This window comes from Schistocerca gregaria, chromosome 5, assembly GCF_023897955.1.
Source record: "Schistocerca gregaria isolate iqSchGreg1 chromosome 5, iqSchGreg1.2, whole genome shotgun sequence".
Lineage (NCBI taxonomy): Eukaryota > Metazoa > Arthropoda > Insecta > Orthoptera > Acrididae > Schistocerca > Schistocerca gregaria.
In genome coordinates this window covers 613,564,352-613,589,614 of record NC_064924.1, presented here as the reverse complement: position 1 = coordinate 613,589,614, position 25,263 = coordinate 613,564,352, and positions in this window count along the sequence as shown.

Sequence of the window (25,263 nt, the reverse complement as noted above, 5' to 3'; positions counted from 1 at the left end):
AGGTCAGGGTGGAAGAGTATTTCGCAGATCTTTATCAAATCAGTGGGCATTAAAATCCGATACTTTTCTTAGTGGCACGAGTATTTTACTTAACGCAAAACGCACAACATCGCCAACAAATCAAATCGTTATAGGGGTCCATAAGAAACATCACATGCTGTTCAACCCACATGGCCAAGTTTCAGCAGCCAACAGAAGCCCAGAAAAATATGGACACACACGATTATTCCTTCCCTATTTTACACTCGCTCACTGTCGTATGATTATTCATCGTATACAATATATTTTCAGATCGAAACTACAATTTATCAATGCGGCGGTTGCTCCAAACGACCACGTGGCGAGAAAGCAAGTTCACAAGGAAAACACATGGAAAATAAATAAAAATCCCCAAAATATTTCAGTAAAAGGAAGAGCACATTAAAATACATTGCATGAGTGAATTTCCGTTAAGCACAGAGCAATAACGTGACTGTGAGCTTAAGGCACATGGTGCGTTGCCTGAACAAGGCACTAGCGCAAGGTCTACAGAAATTCGAGTAAATTAATAAAATCAGTTCCCTTATGGGGTTCAGTGGTTAATTTCGCACCTGATTTCAACATCTGGACTTCATTACAGAGCAGATTTCAGACAATATAATACCTATGTTAAAATTAGCAAAACGAGAGCTGCGTCTCCATATCTGTCCAGCATCACGACCCAGGAACAAGTGCTCTTCCAACCGAATTCGCCTAACCGTTCCGCTTACAAACGTGGTGGGGGTGGCGCGCCAACCTGACAGAGTCAATACGCGCGCCTGCGTGTCATCTTTGCCCTGACCTGCAAACTTTGTCTCTGCTAAACTGGTTCACGCTTGGGGGGTTGGTACTACCCAACCCCAGAGCGACCATTCATGCAGTGTTACAATCTGCGCCCAAAGCCTTCTGCTAGTTCACACACTCACTCGTTCATACCGTCCAGGCCGCACAAGGGAAAGGAAAATGGGAAACGTGGCACACAACAGAAAAAATTCAATAAATAACACTGTTTAGTCCATTCTCTCCTTTTGGACACCAGCTGAGGTATTGCCTGCAAGAGAAGAATCTCTTGCTAATAATTTCTGCGTGCTAGCAATTTAATAAAACATTGGAACGGTACAACAAGTTCCGTTTCAGTGTACAGTAAATTATTTGCTGCCAGTTCAAGTATGATGAGAGTTATGTGAGGCGTGCAATGGAATATGTAAGATAACGGAGGTCCGTTATTTAATCACTGCTGTCCCGTGCGTGCTCCTGTCGATCTTGTTTCCCAACAGGAGTTTCGACAATGAGCTACGCCGGGAGAGATACAGAACATTTGTGGAGGGAGCGAGTGGTGTAAGCGAAAAGGTGTTCAGACCTAAAAGTTTTCTGAGTATCGTACACTGTCATCAAGTTAAATACAAAATAAAAATAAATCCTATACTGAAGAAAACAACATTTGGGCCAATGATACGATGGCCTTCTTCTAGGCCTGCCCATGTGCTTCAGCTGTGGGGAATAACTTACGTTTTGTCATTGCCGCTCGTTGAGTATGACGTTAGGTTATAATTCTGAAAGGTTGTAGTTGTGATTGGTCACTTGAGGAGGAAGAAAACGGGAACTTTGTTATAATAGGTTGCTACGGTGGACGGAGTGGGGATCCGCTGTTGTATACCGCTTCTTGTATAGGTGTTAACCAGTGCTGAGGAAGCTCGGTAGTTAGCTGTACCCCGCACGCTGCAGGCTCAAGAAAACGATCGCCGAAGGTATGATGCGAGCCACCGCCCTGTTGTCTACCAGCCTGGTGACCTCGTCTGGATCTCCACTCCTGTTCGGAAAGTTGGTCTCTCTGAGAAGCTTCTCAGGCGCTGATTTGGACCTTACAAAGTAGTAAGATAGTTGTCTGATGTTACTTAAGTAGTTGAAGATTTCGACCCCGACACAAGACGACGAAAGATCAGAGATACGGTCCACGTCCTTCAAATGAAGCCCTATAAGAATCCTGCAAACCAGGGTAAATTCAAAGCCCAAGCGATAGGCAAAAAGCGGAAAGGTACCGAAGGTCGTAGCGGCAAGGGAAGTTCTAAGAAGATCACCGCCAGGGCGAACATCAGTCATCTGGAGTCGGAGTGTGCAGGCCCGATGACTCGTTCCCGGACTAGGACAACGTAACACGGAGGCGCTGTCCTCTTAAGGAGGGAGCAATGTCCCAGCAGAAGTCCAGAGCGCAGTCGCCATAGTACAGTGGTTATCATGCGGGATTGTAGTAGGGAGGGTCGTGAGTTCAAAAGTCCCTGAAATGAAACATTTTAATGTCTATAGTCGGTTCCACATCCCACCATGAACCATAGACCCTGCAGTTGGTGGGGAGGCTTGCGTGCCTCAGCGATACAGATAGCCGTACCGTAGGTGCAACCACAACGGAGGGGTATTTGTTGAGAGGCCAGACAAACGTATGGTTCCTGAAGAGGGCAGCAGCCTTTCCAGTAGTTGCAGGGACAACAGTCTGGATGAGTGACTGACCTGGCCTTGTAACAATAACCAAAACGGCTTTGCTGTGCTGGTACTGCGAACGGCTGAAAGCAAGGGGAAACTACGGCCGTAATTTTTTCCCGAGGGAATGCAGCTTTACTGTATGTATAAATGATGATGCGCCCTCTTGGGTAAAATATTCCGCAGGTAAAACAGTCCCCCATTCGGATAATCGGGCGCGGACTAATCAGGAAGACGTCGTTATCAGGAGAAATAAAACTGGCGTTCTACGGATCGGAGCGTGGAATGTCAGATTCCTTAATCGGGCAGGTAGGTTAGAAAATTTAATAAGGGAACTGGATAGGTTAAAATTGGATATAGTGGGATTTAGTGAAGTTCTGTGGCAGCAGGAACAAGACTTTCGGTCAGGTGAATACAGGGTTATAAATACAAAATCAAATAGGGGTAATGCAGGAGTAGGTTTAATAATGAATAAAACAATAGGAATGCGGGTAAGATGCTACAAACAGCACAGCGAGTGCATTGTTGTGGCTAAGATAGACACGATGCCCACGCCTACGACAGTAGTACAAGTCTATATGACAACTAGCTCTGCAGATGACGAACAAATTGAAGAAATGTATGATGGAAAAAAAGATATTATGCAGATAGTGAAGAGAGACGAAAATTTAGTATCCCTGGGTGACTGGAATTCGATAGTAGGAAAAGGAAGAGAAGTATCGTAGTAGGTGATTATGGAGATTGGACGTGGATAAACTGTCTAAACCAGAGGTTGTACAGACTTTCAGGGAGAGCACAAGGGAACAATTGATAGGAATGGGGGAAAGAAATATATGAGAAGAAGAATGGCTAGCTTTGAGGGCTGAAGTAGTGAAGGCAGCAGAGGATCAAGTAGGTAAAAAGATGAGGGCTAGTAGAAATCCATGGGTGACAGAAGAAATATTGAATTTAATTGACTAAAGGAGAAGATAATGCAGTAAATGAAGCAGGCAGAAAGGAATACAAACGTCTCAAAAATGAGCTCGGCAGGAAGTGCAAATTGACTAAGCAGGCATGGCTTGAGGACAAATGTAAGGATGTAGAGGCTTATCTCACTAGGAGTAAGATAGATACTGCCTACAGGAAAATTATAGAGACCTTTGCAGAAAAGAGAACCACTTGTATGAATATCAAGAGCGCAGATGGAAACCCAGTTCTAAGCAAAGAAGGGAAAGCAGAAAGGTGGACGGAGTATATAGAGGGTCTATACAAGGGCGATGTACTTGAGGGCAATGTTACAGAAATGGAAGAGGATGTAGATGAAGATGAAATGGGAGATATGATACTGCCTGAAGAGTTTGATAGAGCATTGAAAGACCTAAGTCGAAACAAGGCCCCGGGAGTAGACAACATTCCATTAGAACTACTGACAGCCTTTGGAGAGTTAATCCTGACAAAAATCTACCATTTGGTGAGCAAAATGTATGAGACAGGCGAAATACCATCCGACTCGAAGAAGAATATAATAATTCATTTCCAAAGAAAGCAGGCGTTGACAGATGTGAAAATTACCGAACTATCAGTTTAATAAGTCACGGCTACAAAATACTAACGCGAATTCTTCGCAGACGAATGGAAAAACCGGCTGAAGCCGACCTCGGTGAAGATCAGTTTGGATTCCATAGAAATATGGAAACACGTGAGGCAATACTGACCCTATGACTTATTTTAGAAGCTAGATTAAGAAAAGGCAAACCTACGTTTCTAGAATTTGAAGACTTAGAGGAAGCTTTTGACAATGTTGACTGGAATAATCTCTTTCAATTTCTGTAGGTGGCAGGGGTAAAATACAGGGAGCGAAAGGATATTAACAATTTGTACAGAAACCAGGTGGCAGTTGTAAGAGTCGAGGGACATGAAAGGGAAGCAGAGGTTGGGAAGGGAGTGAGACGGGGCTATAGCCTATCCCCGATGTTATTCAATCTGTATACTGAGCAAGCAGTTAAGGAGACAAAAGTAAAATTCGGAGTGGGTATAAAAATCTATGGAGAAGAAATAAAAACTTTGAGGTTCGCCAATGGCATTGTAATTCTGTCACAAACAGCAAAGGACTTGGAAGAGCAGTTGAACGGAATGGACAGTCTCTTGAAAGAAGGATATAAGATGAACATCAATAAAAGCAAAACGATGATAATGGAATGTAGTCGAATTAAGTCGGGTAATGCCGAGGGAATTAGATTAGGAAATGAGACACTTAAAGTAGTAAAGGAGTTTTGTTATTTGGGGAGCAAAATAACTGATGGCGGTTTAAGTGGAGAGGATATAAAATGTAGACTGGCAATGGCAAGGAAAGCGTTTCTGAAGAAGAGAAATTTGTTAACATCGAGTATACATTTAAGTCTCAGGAAGTCGTTTCTGAAAGTATTTGTATGGAGTGTAGCCATGTATTGAAGTGAAACATGGATGAAACGTGGACGATAAATAGTTTAGACAAGAAGAGAATAGAAGCTTTCGAAAAGTGGTGCTACTGAAGAATGCTGAAGATTAGATGGATAGATCACATAACTAATGAGGAGGTAATGAACGGGATTGGGGAGAGTAGGATTTTGTGGCGCAACTTGACTGGAAGAAGGGGTCGGATCACCAGTTTAGTATTGGAGGGCAGCGTGGAGGGTAAAAATCGTAAAGGGAGACCAAGAGATGAATACACTAAGGACATTCAGAAGGATGTAGGCTGCATTAGGTACTGGGAGATGAAGAAGCTTGCACAGGATAGAGTAGCAAGGAGAGTCTCAGGACTGAAGACCACAACAACAACAGTCGGTTCGAGTATTTCTAGAAGTATCCATAAGTGGCAAGAACCATTGTTTTGGAATGTTCTGTAGCTGTATATATACCGTATGTGTTCTGGTCGAAGGCAGTTCGCTCCGTGCTCTTGTATGAACAAGTGCTGAATAAACCTTCGTTAAGTGAAGTTAGTGTTCGTCATTCATCTACGTACACCTCTCTCTACGTGACATTATTTATAAGAGAATCATAAAACTACTTCACAAAAGTAATCTAGTGCCCAAGAAATGGTTTTGTAAATGATTTTGTGAAATAAATTGTGAAAAATGAGAAATGTTACATCATGAAGCATCAGTTAACCATTTGTGAAACGCTATGGATATATTCACCACATAATGGATGGAAAATTATTAAAATTTCATTCCATTAGGAACTTATGCCCATGTGAACGTCAGTATGAGGGGTAACCTCAAGGAACACGATTACACTGTTGTATTCCTTGTGGCATGGAAGCAAACTGCCTCCTCACATAACTTTGAGGAATTTCTCAGGTATGAAAGAGTACGTATTACCGACTCATTCCTGGCGCGCTCATCAAGGTGACAAATCGATGAACTGAGATGGACAATCAAGGACCTGTACATTCCCAAGCCACTTGTGCTTCGAACTGCGAAGTGAACCCTTCTCTTATCCTGCTAGAATATGCCACTGCGTACCATGGTCATCAAGCATAAGGAAACAGGATTTATAATTTTTGACACATATTGCAAGCATCCAACCTTTCTTCTACTGTTACCACACCAGTCCTGTTGTCATAGCCAGTAGCTCCGTGCATTATGGTTTCAGGGCATGCAAGAATCGCTGATTCCCATGATTTTCCACCAGGTTGTCTACATACACGTTCACGTCAACCAGCCCGCCACAAACACGATCAAGCGTTGTCGCCGAACTCCACAGAACGGCACTCAGTGTTCAAGTTGACTCTGGCTCTGCACTGTGCAAAGCCCTGTTGTCTGTGGCACGGTGTCAGCGGTTAACCGTGTGAGACTACTCGAGATTCCGACGCAGCTTCCAGTAATCTGTTCCCTATGTCTCGTGGTTCAAAATGGTTCAAATGGCTCTGAGCACTATGGGACTTAACATCTGATGTCATCAGTCCCCTAGACTTAGAACTACTTAAAACTACCTAACCTAAGGACATCACACACATCCATGCCCGAGGCAGGATTCGAACCTGTCGCCTAGAACCACTCGGCCACTACGGTCGGCAATAACAGGACTAATATTGCTTATTATAGTAATGATTGTTATAATAACATAGGGTTGGTAACGCTAACGGTACGCTTCATACTGATCCCCACGTATGGTAACAGCATTACACATAATATTCAGTAATAGCTTAGCTATTTTGTTTTGTTTGCCTTTTAGTCAGGATGTCCGTGGTTTAACACTTTCCATTTCCGTCTATGTATATTTGACGACGATCTTGTACAGATACAGGTGTACATTTTTTTTCATTCTATCTTTGCTCGAAGCTATCGACTAATCCTGAGTAGATGACTCGTTAAACTGGAGGTTCTGTAAATCGTCTTTCCCAATATCTGAAAATCTTTTGCTGTTAAGTACAAATATTACGTAATTGCCCCTTTGGCTTACATCTGTATACTCTTCATTTTATAGTGTAATGAAGTAACTACTTAGTTATCTGATAATCTCCTTATTCTGAAGTATTCCTCCTGTCTTACGATTCTGTTCCTTTCTAGCTTTCTGTTTAGCTGTTCTCCGATTGTTACAAGTCTTTGATCACTTGGCATTCGAAAGTGTTGTAGAAGTGTAAAATGTTGCTCTTTTCCGTTTATTGTTCCATAAAAAGTAATCTGTTTCATTTCCATACAGTCCTCCTACAATATATTTTCTATTAATTATATTCTGAAAAATTTATCACAACGAAATGCCTCATCTACTAACGATCCCTGTGATTCCTTGTACTCTATCCGAAGTTTCCCGACGAAGAATCGTTCTTTAATTTTTGTGAGAAATTAAGTTAAAAATATTAATCATACAACACAATACTGACTACATAGTTCTAGCATCAAACATCCAAATACTGGTTTCTGTATCCCAACCCGATTATGAATTAATTCGTTTCCATATCTCGAGCAGTTTATGCATTACTGTTCGAGCTGCAAAAGGTGAGTATCGAGAACAGACGCGCTATTACTTATTACACCTTAGTGAGAATTCCCAGGAACCCTGTGTCCAATGCTGATGTACACACCACAAACCTATTACAACCAGTTAGGTAACAATCTCTATGGAGCCCAATATGGGGAATATACAGGGTGGTCCATTGACAGTGGACGGGCCAAATATCTCACGAAATAAGCATCAAACGAAAAAACTACAAAGAGCGAAACTCTTCTAGATTGAAGGGGGAAACCAGATGGAGCTATGGATGGCCCGCTAGATGGCGCTTCCATAGGTCAAACGGATATCAACTGCGTTTTTTTAAACAGGAACTCCCATATTTTATTGCATATTCATGTAGTACGTAAAGAAATATGAATCTTTTAGTTGGACCTTTTTTTTCGCTTTGTGATAGATGGCGCTGTAATAGTCACAAACGTATAAGTACGTGGTATCATGTAACATTCAGCAAGTGCGGACGGTATTTGCTTCGTGATACATTACCCGTGTTAAAAAGGACCGTTTACCAATTGCGGAAAAGGTCGATATCGTGTTGATGTACAGCTATTGTGATTAAAATGCCCAACAGGCGTGTGCTATGTAAACTGCTCGGTATCCTGGACGATATCATCCAAGTGTCCGGACCATTCGCCGGATAGTTACGTTATTTAAGAAAACAGGAAGTGTTGAACCACATGTGAAACGTCAACAACAACCTGCAACAAATGATGATGCCCAGGTAGGTATTTTAGCTGCTGTCGCGGCTAATCCGCACATCAGTAGCAGACAAATTGCGAGAAAATCGGGAATCTCAAAAACGTCGGCGTTGGGAATGCTACATCAACATCGATTGCACCCGTACCATATTTCTATGCACCAGGAACTGCATGGCGACGACTTTGAACGTCGTGTACAGTTGTGCCACTAGGAAAAAGAGAAATTACGGGACGTTGACAGATTTCTGCACGCGTTCTATTTAGCGACGAAGCATTAATCACCAACAGCGGTAACGTAAACCGGCATAATATGCATTATCGGGCAACGGAAAATCCACGATGGCTGCGAAAAGTGGTACATCAGCGACCTTGGCGGTTAATGTGTGGTGCGGCATTATGGGAGGAAGGATAATTGGCCCCCATTTTATCAATGGCAATCTAAATGGTGCAATATATGCTGATCTCCTACGTAATGTTCTACCGATGTTATTACAAGATGTTTCACTGCATGACAGAATGGCGATGTACTTCCAACATGATGGACGTCCGGCACATAGCTCGCGTGCCGTTGAAGCGGTATTGAATAGCATATTTCATGACAGGTGGATTGGACGTCGATGTACCTTACCGTGGCCCGCACGTTCACCGGATCTGACGTTCCCGGATTCCTTTCTGTGGGTAAAATTGAAGGATATTAGCTATCGCAATCCACCGACAACGCCTGACAACATGCGTCAGCGCATTGTCAATGCCTGCCCGAACATTACGGAAGGCGAACTACTCGCTGTTGAGAGGAATGTTGTTACACGTATTGCCAAATGCATTTAGGTTGACGGACATCATTTTGAGCATTTATTGCATTAATGTCGCATTTACAGGTAATCACGCTGTAACAGCATGCGTTCTCAGAAATGATAAGTTCACAAAGGTACATGTATCACATTGGAACAACCGAAATAAAATGTTCAAACGTACCTACGTTCTGTATTTTAATTTAAGAAACCTACCTATTACCAACTGTTCGTCTAAAATTGTGAGCCATATGTTTGCGACTATTACAGTGCCATCCATCGCAAAGCGAAAAAAGTGGTCCAACTAAAACATTCATATTTCTTTACGTAGTACACCAATATGTAACCAAAAATAAGGGGTTCCTATTTTAAAAGACGCAGTTGATATCCATTTGACCTATGTCAGAGCCATCTAGCGGGCCAACCATAGCTCCATCTGGTTTCCCCCTTCAAGCTAGACAAGTTTCGTTCTTTGTAGTTTTTCCGTTTGACGCTTATTTCGCGAGATATTTGGCCCGGTCACGATTAATAGACCACCCTGTATACGTGTTACAACTAAGCTCTCAAGGCTGTGTCAAAATCTGAAATCCACTCCACAAAATGTTTTATAGATGATACATCGACTGTGATTGAATGAGAATTCAGGATAAACTTTAAGACTATGATTGGAAGGACAGGAAGAGAAAAATACGGTATTGTAAAAATTAACTGAATTTTTTTTTTGGAAAATTATATAAGGCATTCCTAAATGTCAGAAAAGGAAAGTTCACAATCTGTGCATGTTAGAAGTTCTGACATACGTTTGCGAGACAAAGACATTTAATGCGGCCTGCATTCAAAAACTGAGGGTTAGGAAAGTATTCCTGAAGAAGATAAATTTGTTAACATAGAGTATAGATTTAAGTGTAAGTATTTGTATGGAGTGTAGCCGTGTATGGCAGTGAAACATGGACGATAAATAGTTTGAACAAGAAGAGAATAGAAGTTTTCGAAATGTGGTGCTACAGAAGAATGCTGATGATTAGATGGATAGATCACGTAACTAATGAGGAGGTATTGGATAAAATTGAGGAGGAGTTTGTGGCACAACTTGACTAGAAGAACGGGTCGGTTGGTAGGACATGTTCTGAGGCGTCAAGGGATCGCCAGTTTAGCTTTGTAGGGCAGCGTGGAGGGTAAAAACCGTAGAGGGAGGTCAAGAGATGTATTCACTAAGCAGATTCAGAAGGGTGTAGGTTGCAGTAGGTACTAGGAGATGAAGAAGCTTGCACAGGATAGAGTAGCATGGAGAGCTGCATCAAACCAGTCTTAGGACTGAAGACAACAACAGCAACAGTTCAGAGAGCAATGAAGATATGCATTTTGGGAATTACTTGCAGAGACGAGAAAACAAATATATCGAGGAATAGAATGCACTGCAAGATATAATTATAGTCGAGAGCAAAACGAAATGGAGATCAGCGGAACGTGCAGCCAGACGAATGGATGTTGTATCTACAATTCAGACAAATGCATTCCTCTACCGGAATAGTAGCTGAGTACTGCCTCCACTCTTTACCAAATTCACTCCTTCAAAAGTTCTGAAACTGTGCAGGTCAGCAAATGATAAAACGTGGAACATGATGGTAAGATGTTTGCTCCAGTCTTCATGGCAAACAACGTCGTGCGACCAAGTGCACACAGAGCTGGAAGTAGCGTGAGAAATTCCATATATGGCATCCGACGTCTTTATGGTTGGCTCTGTAAAATAATTAGATAAGCGTTTCGAAAATGCTGAAATTATTATTGGCATCAATGTATTGAGCAGCTGGTATTTAAAGTATGACCTGGGTTGAAGAATTCCAAGCAAAGAGAACACAGCATATCTTCCTCAAGACAGAGAAAATTTCAGACTTAAAAGTAACTTCAGTCGTGCCGCAAGTTAATATTACAAGACAATTACTTTTCACAATACATGCAAACGAGTGGATAATGTCGAAGGTTCATCGAGGCTCTTTGCAGATGATTCTGTTATGCAGTGTGACTCCGTCATCACATTACCAACTTTCAGGGATGATGGAGAAGTGGAAATGTACCACTTTGAAATAAGGGTCCTTGGTTCGGAAAGCCGGCCGCGGTGGCGAAGGGTTCTGGGCGCTATAGTCCAGAACCGAGCGACTGCTACAGTCGCAGGTTCGAATCCTGCCTCGGCCATCGATGTGTGTGATGTCCTTAGGTTCGTTAGGTTCAAGTAGTTCTAAATTCTAGGGAACTGATGACCATCGATGCTAAGTCCCGTAGTGCTCAGAGCCATTTGAACCATTTTTTGGATCTTAATCATGCAAATATATTTGACGAAATATTTGCTCACATCTTTGATCAAATCTGTGACATTTGGTAATGTAATACCGGCCTTAGGGGCACTCGTCATAGCGTTGCCGCCCTGCACTTCCCTGGAGGTGTGACTGCTGCCACGGAGCGCGAGACGCCGGCAGGCCGGGTGTAACTGAGACTGAATGGACCGGAGTGCTGCCACTATCGGACGCACCACGCCACCCCGGCGACGACACCTGATCAGAGGTGCGCCGCGTTTGCAGTGAGAGGCTTGTCGGCTGTGCTGTGCTTTGCGCGACGCGGTAAGCGATATGTTTGCAGAAGCGGCCGGCAGGAATCGATGCCACGCCTCCTACCCCCACCAAGCCCTCCCCCCGCCGTGCCCCGGTAAACGGTCCGGGACTCATCGGCGCCGCCGGCGTTCGCCACTAATCCCCGCTGGCCAAACAGTGCGTGTCCCACTCTGCATACGTGGGACACGGCGAGGCCAGTTCATTTCATTCGCCACAACCATGAAAACAGTCCCTCCCCCCCTCTCTCCTCACTCACTCCCTCTCTCTCTCTCTCTCTCTCTCTCTCTCTCCGGTTTGCAGAGCGGGGAGAGGCAGTAATTAGTACACTCGACCCCTATTTAGAAGGGCGCTGGATCGGGTCCGCGACAACAGTTCCAGCTTTTGGCTGCACGTGGTGTCAGTCCATCCTTTGAGGCAACCTCTGGGATGGCTCCAAGCAAAAAGACAGAACTGTCTGAAGCAAAGCAAGCGCTGTATCATGTATAAGATACAGAGGCGAGCGAGTGCACGGGACTTACCCTAGTTCACTGCTAGTAGCGTCACGTCATCGTAACGCGCCTGCATATAGTATTGCACCACATTTAACATAAAAGTAAAAATTAAGATTTGTGTGTAAAACTTTGTTAAAGTATAGTTCTATGTAATAATGTTTCAGGTAACAAATCTTAATGTTATAAAATTAGTAGTTTACGTAAAATTCACGTTTTGAAAGAAAAATAGGAGGCGCTAAATAATGACGCTAGGAAGCCAAAATTTGGTGAGAAGGTGCAGTAAGAAGTCATTAATGAGTGGTGCTGGTTTCCAAAACCATAAAACTAAAATTGACTCCAGAATCCGCGTTTTTCGGAAAAATCAGAGGCGCGAAATAATAGAGCTACAATATTGAAAATTGGTAGGATGCTTCAGTTCACCCTAATAATAATAATGGAAATACCACAATCAGTTACCTCTTCTAGTTTTTTAGTAATTTAGTAAAAACTACTTTTGTGAGTAAAATGTACATAAGCATTATAGATTAAGTACTTTAAATTTTAATGATAAAACAATTTCTTTAAGACCAATGATCAGATAGGACAATTAACAAAGCTACACCAAGTTTTAGTCTTGTAGCATAATTAAGAGCTGATACAAGTCTTGATAAAGCTATGGTTCAGAGGTAACAATCTACCGTTAGTTCCATTGTAAAAATTCTAGAGAGTAAAGTTTTAATTTTAGCGGGCTGAGATTTTCTACGTGCTTCTGTACTGCTCAGATGTATGTATACAAAAATTGAGAAGTTTGTAAAGCTATTATTAAATGTGATATTTAAGATTATGTGCCTGAGATAGCGATCATTTGGAGGCTGCAGGCAACTGCATAGGAATGGAAAGAACAGATGCTCTCTTGGCGGTACGCGCCGCAGCTATATAAAAAGAGCGGCAGAGGCAGTAGGAAGCTCACTCCGCATTAGACCAACGCCTAGTCCACGCGAGCTTAACGTCCGATCGCGCCTCGCCTCGGGTGACGTCATAGCGGGCTGTGACATGCGCGTACTTAGCAATATAAACGGACATTGAAAATCGCGAGGACTGTACACCGTCCTGGATCGTTTAGACTTCGGTAACAAACTGTTATTGTGCCGTCCGTGTGAAGTATAATTCCGCGTGGCAAGTGGTGACTAACTCCACTTTTAAGGCGAGCATTAATTTTTTTTTAACATTATTGCGAACTATTAATAGAGCACCGTTAGTTAGAGTAATGAACTATTCGGGAGGAACTTGCTGTAGAAGTCGCCTCTGAACTATTAAACGATTGGCTGAATTAACAATATTTAATGTCTTTAGCATTTTCAGAAGTTTCGAGTAATTTGTGTGAGCCTTTAAGATAATAAAATCTTGTTTGGAACTTTAAATTTTATTGAAGCAGCCCTAATCCCGTGAAGAACTATGGATATTTTTCGTTTAGCTGGGCTGTACAGGAATGTGGCCGTGCAGACTGGGAACTAAGGTCAGTAAGTTTCCCTTCGCTTTCTGACTGGCCACCAAATTAGTTGCCAGGCTCGCGTGATTTAAGGTGGCAATGTTCAACTTTCATTCAACATTAAACAACGACTTCTTCGCCGTCCCACATATGTTGCATCGGCAATAGTCTGTTACGTGAAGCGAACATTCAAACAACTCATACGACAACTTCTTCGCCGCCCCACATGTCCTATTCACCCAAATCGAGCTTAATCTCCAGTTTCAATGAGCGCTCCATATACAAGGTTGTTTCATCGTCTTTGCGATGTGTACGGGTTAAAGATCGCGTCATGAGGAACATGTCTTGTTAGAGATGCAATGTCTGCTGTCGCCGGCGACGCCAAGCTGGCTCTGAGAGCTATGGGACTTAACTGCTGAGGTCATCAGTGCCCTAGAACTTAGAACTACTTAAACCTAACCAACCTAAGGACATCACACACATCCATGGCCGAGACAGGATTCGAATCAGCGACCATAGCGCTGGCGCGGTTCCAGACTGTAGCCCGTAGAACCGCCCGGCCGCTCCGGCCGGCAAACGCCAGGTATCGTTTAAAACTGATTAAGCCCCTGAGAGGCGCCAGGATGCATCCACACGGTGGCGCTCGTATGCAGTCTGAATTGCCTATAATCCAGTCATTTGCTCTGAGACGGTAATATGTGCAAAATAGATCTTCATTCGTACGGAATGATTGTTTGATGATGTTGCGAACTTTCAAGGATCTTGCAGGAGGGTAAATGTATCACTTTCGTGTAAGGGATCTGGGGCTCTATTCTGTATCGTTCATACCGAACGGTGTCGTAGCTTAGCCTCAGTAGTGACGTCATTTTCAGTTCTTTATCCGAAGTTCCTATTCAGTAAGCTTTGAGACCTGTTACCGATAAGCCCACTTGCCGATTTTTCGAAAACTGTACCGAGAGGTTTTGAATTTCGGTATGGCCCTCTAGTTCAGCTAGGTGAGGTTTATTTACACCTAAAATTTGTTATTTTAAACATATTGAGCGGTTTTAGCTTCGGATATAGTGATTGGGTTACTGAAGAATCATCAGGACGCATCTGGGTAAAATTGAGTTCATAATAGACTATTTTCCTTTGTTAGATGTATGGTTTGTATTGCTGTTGCTGTGAATGATTACAAAATAAAAAAAAACTGTTTCAGTCAATATTCTCACAAAATACCCGTTACTTTTACGGAATTAAGAGTTTGTAAAATCATTAAACTTCAAAAGGTCGGCTCTGCTTACGTATATCACATGAGTGTTAGCTGAAATTACTAGTGACTTCGCATACTTGTTTACTTACTGATTATCGAAATGCGATTAATACTTGTATATAACAGTGCAAAGCAGTTTTGACCATCGGGCGCCGTAGCTCGGCGTGTTCGGTGAGAGGGTTTAGCTACCCTCTGTAATAAAAAGAACGGAGTAAACGGATCAACGAACAACCTGAACGAGTGTCATCTGACGTCCGCCACGAACCGATGCAACACACGCTATATTATAGAACAAAATTGAGATAAAACAAGATGGGTACCAATATTTTTCCCTCTTTGTGTTTGTAATACATTCTGAGACTTTGTTAATCGTCAAGGTCCACCATTTTTCTGATATATTCGATGTCATTTACACGCAAGAGCGCGCTTTCTCAGTAATGAGTATCGTCGATTTCGCGACTTTCATATGTTTAAGAAATGAATGATGAAACTGTTGTGCGTGAAACAACTGACAGTGACATTTATACTTTGTCTTGCCACAATTAATTCACCGTTTCTTTCTGAATACGTAGTGATTTCCGAGTGTGTGGTCAGACAGGAATCTAAGAGCACAACTTACATTACTGCGAATGAAACTAGGCGCAGTCGTCTGTACACTCTTGCTTATCTCATGTATTTATCTGAGATCGAATCCTTAACAACAGTAGACAGAGATGAAAGATTCCTACCACAATATTTTAGCTATAACACCATAAATCAAAAATTGTGATTCATCAGATACATGTCATAAACTACAACGAACTTCTGCTGCTGCACTCGCCACACGCTCTCGAAAATATGTTTTTTTTTTTAATTGTTTTTATGAAGAAAATCGTTGACGTATCATGTAGGGAAGTAGGCTACTTCATCATTTGAATCTCTAGGAGCGAGTTACACACCACGTTCTATGCATGTTCTTATTCTTTGGCACTCTCTTAAACAATTTTTCGGGTTCCTGGAGATGTGTTCCGTCTATGCAAGGCAGTTTGTTTATTGCCTTCAAATTAGCTGCTTAGAATGTACAGTTGCTTCAAAATTCATGGAGGTACATTCTAAGCAGTTAATTTGTACAATGTGGTAGTACACTCCACCCTAACTCATGTTCAGAAATGTAAAATCCAAAACAACAGATCGATGTGAATGAGAATAAAATGACGTAAAGTGACATTTATGACAGTTTCGCTAGAACCATTCGGCATCGCTTCCGATATGCTTACAGAATAATGTTGGGGCTCTCCTTTAAAAACAAGACGGCTTGGTGTGCTAGAATACCGAACCGATCGCCAAAATGGCGGAAGGATAGAGATAAGGGCCCCTGGCGTAGAAACGCCCCAGTCGAAAATCATAAACGAAAATCGTTCTGATACCTCTGACGATGGAATACAAGGGCTGGTGAATCCTAAGATTGTAGGGTAGGCAAATTTTAAAGGTTGTAGATCGCCCAAACCAAGAAAAAAGTCTAGTAAATGTGAATTTTAAAATGGATATCTTAACGGCTGTGAGCACTTATTCATCTACAATTCTGTGTAACACCTCTCTTCCACTGAACAAGTGACGAAAACACTTAAGGTATGCACTGTACAGCTCATGTTTACTGGGCAATTTTTTATTGTTTTAGTCCATACTACCACCACTGAAAGTTGCCTACCCTACACTCTTAACAAGAACAGTACTGCCATTACATGTATTCCAGTGTCAGAGGTATGAGAACCATTTCAACTTGTAAAGTTCGACTCGGTAGTTTCTGAACCAAAAAATGGTTCAAATGGCTCTGAGCGCTATGGGACTTAACATCATGCTAGAAGGGGTATTACACTGTCATATTTTTCGTCAAAGTTCAAGATGGCTGACAACAACAACTTGTTATTAACGGCAGCAGTTGAATGTACCCCAATTGCACTGTGTGCATATGCGGAAGAGAATCGGGGAAAGAAAAGGAAACATACCTGGGTGAAGCCGTGGGTTTTACGACGACACGATAAAAGTATTCAACAAAACTTGTTACGTGAGCTTATAGTGGAGGACGTCAAGTCGTACATCAATTATTTAAGAACTGATGGGCATACATTTCTGTATGTGCTCGTTGGAGTGTATCCTCATATCACAAAGCACAATATTCACTTAAGAACTGCTACATCTGCAGAGGACAGGCTCACTGTAACACTCCGATTCCTTGCTACAGGAGAGGGTTAGGTTAGGTCAGGTCAGGTCTCCAATCTTCGTAATCTATTGTTATATTCAGCGTGGCTCACGTTGTAAAGCGTCTCATCAGCTTCATACATCTCTATTAATTTTCTATTTGTCGGCACACACCAATTGTATCTACCCGCAATGTTTATAAAAACACTACAGAAGACAGAACGCAGCGATGCTAGCGCTCCATGTGTGAACATGTCACACTGCAGTGAACAGAAGACAAGCAACTTCTTTGATCAAATCTGCAGCGAGGCCTTAGATTTGATCAAATATTGGACGACATTTGATAAAGTTCCCTATTACACCATCAAATATCTTTGACAAAGATACTGGACAAAGATATTTGACAAAGAAATTTGATAGTGTAATACCGGCCTAACACACAAGTGTTGCACACTGAAGTGACAAAGCTCATGAGATGGCGATATCCACACATATGGCATAAAAGCGCAGGGTCTTGTCGGGATTCCATTTATACTAAGGTGACTGATGTGAAAATGTTTTCGACGCGTTATGGCCGCACGAGAATTAACAGATTTCATCACGGCTTGGAGCTAGACGCATGGGACATTCCATTTCGGAAATCGCTAGGGAATTCAATAGTCCGGTATCCACAGTGCCAAGATTTTACCGAGGATACCAAATTTCGGGCGTTACTTCTCACCACGAACAAAGCAAAGGCCAACGGCTCTCACGCAACGACCGAGAGCAGCAGCGTTTGTGTATAGTTGTCAGCTCTAACAGACAAGTAACATGAGCCGTGGCGGCTGGCGCTAGGGTGTTCTACTTGCATCGCTGATATCGCTATTCGGCTGTCTCGCTATCTTTGACTGCTCCTCCCGGCGGGTGTACCGGGTGAACGTGTGACAGAAGAGTCTCCGGTCGGCGTTCATCGAGCCAACTCGTGTTGAAAACAAGCCGGCGTCCCTAACCGTGGTGCATGGGCCTCGCCGTGCTCGATTTCCTTGTCTTTTGTCGCCGATCATTTGGCGTCTTGACGTGCAAAATTGTGGTGAGACCGTCGTCTCACGCTGAACAGGTTCCCAGATCGTAATCTGGAAGCTCAAAGTTATTCTGTGTTTAACTAAGAAGATTGTTGAAACTTATTGTGGCATGGGTAGGTGCCGGAGATGATTCTGAACTTGTTTCCACAGTGGCTATTTTAAGGAGGCTCATCATTTGTGGAGTGTGTGTTTTAAGTGGTTTTCATGCAAGTTTTAACTTGTTTTAGGACATATTGAGCGCTTGGGGACTGGTTGCCGTTGTGTACGCGCCCTGCAGCCGTAGAGTTAATCATTTGTCACGGCATTTGTCATGTTTATTTAATGTGAAAGTGCCTTAAGGCACCTGCAAGAGATCTCTAAGTTTCCTGGGAGACGGGTACTGTTAGAGTATTGCTCCATAAGAATTTGGGGGCATGGTTATTATAAATTCCAGTGTGGCCGTGATTTGACCTTGTTTTCATTGCAATCTATTTGTGCTGTGGGCCATTTGTTAAGTCTGCTCGTTTCCTGGCGTCGGTGCGGTTATGGATCCTTGTCAGGGCCACTCATTGTGAGGCCGGTCGGACTATATATAAATATATACCGCCTGCTTGTGAGCCTGTGCACAAGCCGTGGGGAGTGAAGGCTCGTACTGCCTGCCGGCCGTAGCGTTGTTGCTTCCAAATACTGCTGTGGCCCTTAACGCTGTTGTCTAAAGTTAAGTGAGGCCACTTTTTTAAACTACTGGTTATTACTGGTGATTCTAATTCAACACTTCTGTTAATTATTTGTGTATCTTCAACGAATGCGCAACTTATTATTTTTCGTGTGTGCCAGTTTTGCGACCTTGGTTGGCCCACATTTGTTTTTTAGTATAAGCATGTTTCACTACGTTTATGTGAGCAGTTCAGTTTTATTAAGCTTTAAGGTCATTGTTTCTTTTAATGCAGTTGTGGTATTATGTGGCTGTGTAACTTTGGGTTGGAAGTGTATAGTGTTAGTAGTCTTTTGTGATATGGTTAAACAAGAACCATTGTTTAAGATTGACTACTCACCGTGCCTACTATCTATGTTTTTGGTTGCGGATGCAAAATATGATCCTTATTCGTGTTTATGTAATTTAATTAAAGTGAAAATTTGTATGTAGCATCAGTAAGAGGGCAAATGTCCGAATTGAAGTTTACAATAAAGTCTGTTTTGAGCCAAATTAAAACTGTGAAACAACCCAAGCTTGTCCATCACCAGTGATCCCGGGTTTTCAATTTTCTTTATATAACTGTAGTGAGGTTGTAATTTTGATTTTTTTAAAGGACTGAGTAGTACCACGGCTCACAACACTGCATAAAATAACTGGAGACATCAATGTGCGACATACGGTGAACGTATCAGTTAGAACAGTGCGGGTAAATTTGGCGGTAACGGGTTATGTCAGCAGACGATGAAGCGAGTGCCTTTGCTAACAGCACTACACCGCCTGCAGCGTCTCTCCTGGGCTCATGACCGTATCTGTTGGACCCTTGACGACTGGAAAACCGTAGTCTGGTCAGATGAGTACCGATTTCAGTTGGCAAGAGCTGATGCTAAGGTCCGAATCTGATGCAGATCCCATGAAGCCAAAGACCTACGTCGTCAACAAGGCAATGTGCAAGCTGATGGTGGCTGCAAAACAGTGTGGGCTGTCTTTACATGGGACTCACTGGGTCCCATGATCCAATGGTCAACCGAATCGACCACTGAGTGTAAATGGCTATGTTCGTCTACTTGGAGACCATTTAAAGCCATTAACGGGCCTCGTGTTCCCAGACATGCCACCGGGCCTCAATCGTTCGCGGTTCGTCGGAGGAACATTCTGGACACACAGATCGCTCGAAATGAATCCCATCTAACATTTATGAGACGTAGTCAGTTGGTGCACAATTCCGCAATTACGGAAGACCATAGAGGCGGCACGGCTCAATATGTCTGCAGGAGACTTCCAACGACTTGTTGAATCCAATCCACGTCCAGATACTGCACTACGCCCTGCAAGAGGAGGTCAGGCACGACACTTGGAGATATCACAAGGCGTTCGTCGCCTCAGTGTAGCTTTGGTTCAAGAAGCTCAAAGTTTGGTTCATGTGTTTTATTTTGCGCACTGTGTATGATAATGATCACAGTTCTCAGAACAAAATAATATCTAGGGTACAGTGGAGAGACCTGCTTGCCTCTGGCGGGTGAGTGATATCGACGAAACGACTGCCACACTTCCTATTGCAGTCGTACTGGTTTCTTTCTGAACAGAACACGGCGATGTGCGGAGCGGCTGTATCATACACTCTTAATGAAAGTGTCGCCACAGGATCTTAATCGTCCGCAGCTCGTGGTCGTGCAGTAGCGTTCTCGCTTCCCGCGCCCGGGTTCCTGGGTTCTATTCTCGGCGGGGTCAGGGATTTTCTCTGCCTCGTGATCACTGGGTGTTGTGTGATGTCCTTAGGTTAGTTAGGTTTAAGTAGTTCTAAGTTCTAGGGGACTGATGACCATAGATGTTCAGTCCCATAGTGCTCGGAGCCATTTGAACTATTTTTTGGATGTTAATCATGCAGATTACACAACAAAAGTTGTTTAAAAGCTTACTGTTAATTTCGCACTTATCTGCTGTTTATTTCACTAACTATATATTTTTATGGCACTCATTTTGGGTATCATCCCATTAACATGATAAACGGTGACGTAATAACCCAAAACACAGGTTCCAAAAACAATTAATTGAAGCCATGACTTCCCGAACATTACAGTTCCACCTACTTCGCCTTTGAGAACACCACTTACTTTGTGTATCGCTTAAACTTTATTATACTATTACTTCCTGTGCAGCTATCTAGTACATTTATACATAACATTGTTTCTTATCAGTGAAATCCAATGAATGGTTTAAGTGTGAAAAAAGGGTTAAAAAATACTTGGTTTTCGGCTATTTGCGATATCATTATATTCCAGGCTGTGCAACACTAAAAGAGAACCCATATTAAGTTAACAAACAGTATTTATTTTGTCTTCCGTACGTCTATGGTCGCGTAAATAAATTCGCACTTCCAATCTGACTCCTAGTCTTCATTTTCTGAGACAGCATATGTCACCTTCTGCGATCAGAATTTCTGCATCAGTTCTTCAAATTATCGGTTATGATGGGGATCAGTGGATGCTATATATTTCCCAAAGTCCATTGCCTTAGAGGCAAAATCTCGGTCACAACGCAGGTACGACAGACCTACTTCCGGAACCTGTGCTCTTGTATTACTACCGCTATGAAAAAACCTACCTGAAACAGCTCTGACATCCGACAAGGAGGTCGGTGCCTCGCGATATCCGTTCTCAACGACTCCTCCACCAAACGGTAAAGGGCGCCAGCCACCGACGTCAAGCCGAAGAGAAAACCCCGTCGCTGGGCCGCTGCGAGACAGCTCGAACTGTGTTTTGCTGAAGTCTCTACCTCACATACAATGTACTTTCTTGATCTTTCTGTTCGCTGTATTTGAACTGTACCACGTTTTGGATTGCTGTTCTACGAATTCTTACGGCTTGGCTCTAGACTACCTGGATTTTCTTTTGGTGTGCTCTGCAGTTTACCACGCTCCAATCTGGACTGGAACTGTGAAGTTGTCACAGTGTATCCATATTTATGCATGGTAAGGAGTGGGTTGTGGCGCCAGAGCACTCGTTCCGTCGAACATTGGGTGTCAGAAACAGCTCCTCGCAATGCCGCCCCTCAGGCTAGACTTGCCCGCATGGCAGGTGACCGCAGAGCTGCGCCTTCAGAAGCACAAGCAGCCTTCTTGAAAAGGAGATCGACACGGTGCAACTTGTGTTCACAACTACGCAGCAGGTTTCACAGCTTATGTAAATGCATATCGACTATTGCACCCCTAATTGTCTTTAATAGTTCGAAACCGATACTCGCCAGGCTCACATAAGATGGCACATGGCAAATGAAACTATATGATTTTAGAGATCTTTTCAAGTCTCAAACATCTATGATGTATAGACACAGACTAAAGCGATGATTAAAAATTTTTACCAAGTTCGGGATTCGAACCCTGTTTTCTTGCTCACTAGACAGACGCACTAACCACTACGGCAGCCTCGCGCAGTGGACCTGCACAGCTACAAGGTCTAGCGTAGCACGCATCCCTGCTCTGTCCAAATTCCCATTCACGACTCAGCCCATCTGGTACGCACCCTGAGTCAAACAGCATTGCAGAGAGTCCTCAACTGCATTGGAACAGCACCTCAGCATCGAACGAAACGGTGGAGCCAACCTGGAGCCCAAGTGTAGGTGCTTCAATCATATGAAACTATATGCTACGCGATACCGTATGTAGCCAGCCGCGTTGGTCTAACGGTTCAGGCGCTCAGTCCGGAAGCGCTCGACTGCTACGGTCGGAAGTTCGAATCCTGCCTCGGGCATGGATGTGTGTGATGTCCTTAGGTTAGTTAGGTTTAAGTAGTTCTAAGTTCTAGGGGACTGGTGACCTTAGATGTGAAGTCCCATAGTGCTCAGAGCCATTTGAACCCATTTGAGCCATACCGTATGGAAAGCAGCTGAAAGGCAGTGAAACCACGAATAGGCGACAAACCGCTGAACATCCACACACCTAATCACATTCACAGGCTTGCCCACTCTGTGAAGCAGCATAGGCAGAGATCAGAAGCAAATCTGATAACTACAGTTCCGGTGCAGGCACAGGTGTTTCAGAGCACATTGTTCAGCTCACGTTGTTGAGCATGGGGGTCCCACAGTGGACGATCCTTTCATGTCCCCGTGTTGAATCTACAACACCGGCATTCCACTGCATTGTAGTGGTCACAGGATCATCGATACTGGATCGTGAACCAATGGAAAGGTGTCGCCTGGTGAGATGATACACATTTCTTCTTACACTAGGTCGATAGTCGTGTCTGCAGACCCATGTTCGAAACATGTATTGCGCCACGGACGCATGTCGCTGAGGGCAGTATTATAGTGTGGGGGTATCGGCCTGAGCAGCCGAGAATGATAGCAATCAAAGGCATCATGGCAGCGGTGGACTCCGTCAACACTACTGCGGACTAGAGTGCTGCAACGCCGGCTGTTCACGTGGGAACCGAGCCGCTAGTGTCTGGCCCCGTACGACTCGGTTCGGTCACGTACTCGCCCCATGTCTGTTGTCCGGATCCCGGACACGCGGATAACCGAGCATGAACGGTCACCGCTGACGTCTCACCTCGCCTCGCTGCATTGGACTGTACAAATCCAACGCCTCTCTCTCTCTCTCTCTCTCTCTCTCTCTCTCTCTCTCTCTCTCTCTCTCTCACACACACACACACACACACACACAATGTATTTATCTCTGTCTCTCTCTCTCTTTTAATACAAAAGTAATGTTTCCAAGAATGGCTACGTGACGCAGCTAAATTCATAAAGCACTTGGAATGTAAAATTATATTTCAGTACAGTCGCAGATAGAAGACGAGTCTCATTTCCAAACAGAAGATATATTTTTCTTTTCATTAATAGGAGACATTAAATAAGTGCTGTTCCTGTATTGTAGAAGACAACCATCTTCATAAAGAAAGCATAAAAAGAACATTAAACATTTACAGACGTAACTTGTCATACTTTTCACTTGTTTGCAACAGAAACAAAACTATAATTATTGTTGATGAGCAGTAAATCACTAACGCGTTCCGGATTTAATTGGCTACGGCAATTTGTTACTAACAAGCCGGCTTAACTAAAGCATCATTCACTAGGTGCGCTTGTTGCTGCGATACATGAAATAATTCTTGCAACTGCAGCCAGGCCTGGCAGATCTGTTTCTGCTCCACCACTCTAAGATGTCATCATCATCTCCCGGGTGAATTAAAATGTAGAGATATATTTCATCTGCTGCGGATTATCTGTTGTTCCTCCATTCCTTGAAACGATCTCTCTCTCTCTCTGGGTGGTGACATCACAGTACTTGGACGATCAAAAATAGCTCTGAGCACTATGCGATTTAACTTCTGAGGTCATCAGTCGCCTAGAACTTAGAACTAATTAAACCTAACTAACCTAAGGACATCACAAACATCCATGCCCGAGGTAGGATTCGAACCTGCGACCGTAGCGGTCGCTCCGCTACAGACTGTAGCGCCTAGAACCGCACGGCCACTTCGGCTGGCACTTGGAGGATCTATGATAATAAACAAAACAGACAAGTAATACAGAAGGGATGTGTAAACCATCGATACGTTCCAGTAAAAATGAGGTGTTTTACGTTAATGAAATATTATACGAATTATAACATTCCCGTTTCTCTATAACACACTATCCACTAACTATGCAAAACGATTATGTTAATGATTGCATGTTGTACCTGAGTAAGTAGCACACATCGATTTTTAATTCATTGTACCTCCTGTTAAAAAATACATACGTTAGTACACATCAGTTACGCTAGTTAATTATAAATCTATCGCGTATCATAATGAAACAGTGCATTTAACTGCAGTAATTACTCACCTGACAGTCAGTGTCATTGACACTGCAAATTTGTTGAAGTCTGTGAAACCAAAGAAGAACTAACTGGATTGTCGGTTCTTTTTCGCCTTCTAATTCATCTGTGGCCTCTTTAAATGGTCTTAGAAAATGCGCAATTTTTCCTGCAAGATCATTATCATATCATTGCAATCTGTAAGCGGAGTCCTTTTCCGTCAGCAAAGCAGCAGCTTCGTTACACTGAGTGTGTAAGGATTCCAGCAAAGTGTACAAGCTGTTCCAGCAGACCTCGTGTTTCAACGATGATTTCAAAGACTTTTCTTAATGTACCTTACAATGCATTTTGCAATATTTATTGCTGATGCGTTTTTTGGGGCATGATTTAACAAAAAGTTATCTTCATCGAAAGTATGGCTAAGTGCTGTGTTTATACAACGAGCAGCACAAGGAATCCTTTCGTGATTTTCCAAAGCCTTTATTACATTGGCACCCTGGTAGGAGACAAAAACAAAACTGTACAACGTGTCCGGTGAAATGTTCCAATCAGCCATCCGCTCTTCAATTTCATTCATAATATTTACTCCCGTCTTCTTAACGTCAGGGAATTTTGTTGTAAATAAACCACTGTTCACAAGAGACAAATTTGTGTTAATGTAATGTGTTGTAAAACTCATATAGTGCACCTGATTATGCGAATCAGTCCACATATCAACTGTCGCAGCACATGTTTTATTAATAACGTCCTCGGTAACAGAAGGCATTATGCTGTTTCGTATTGC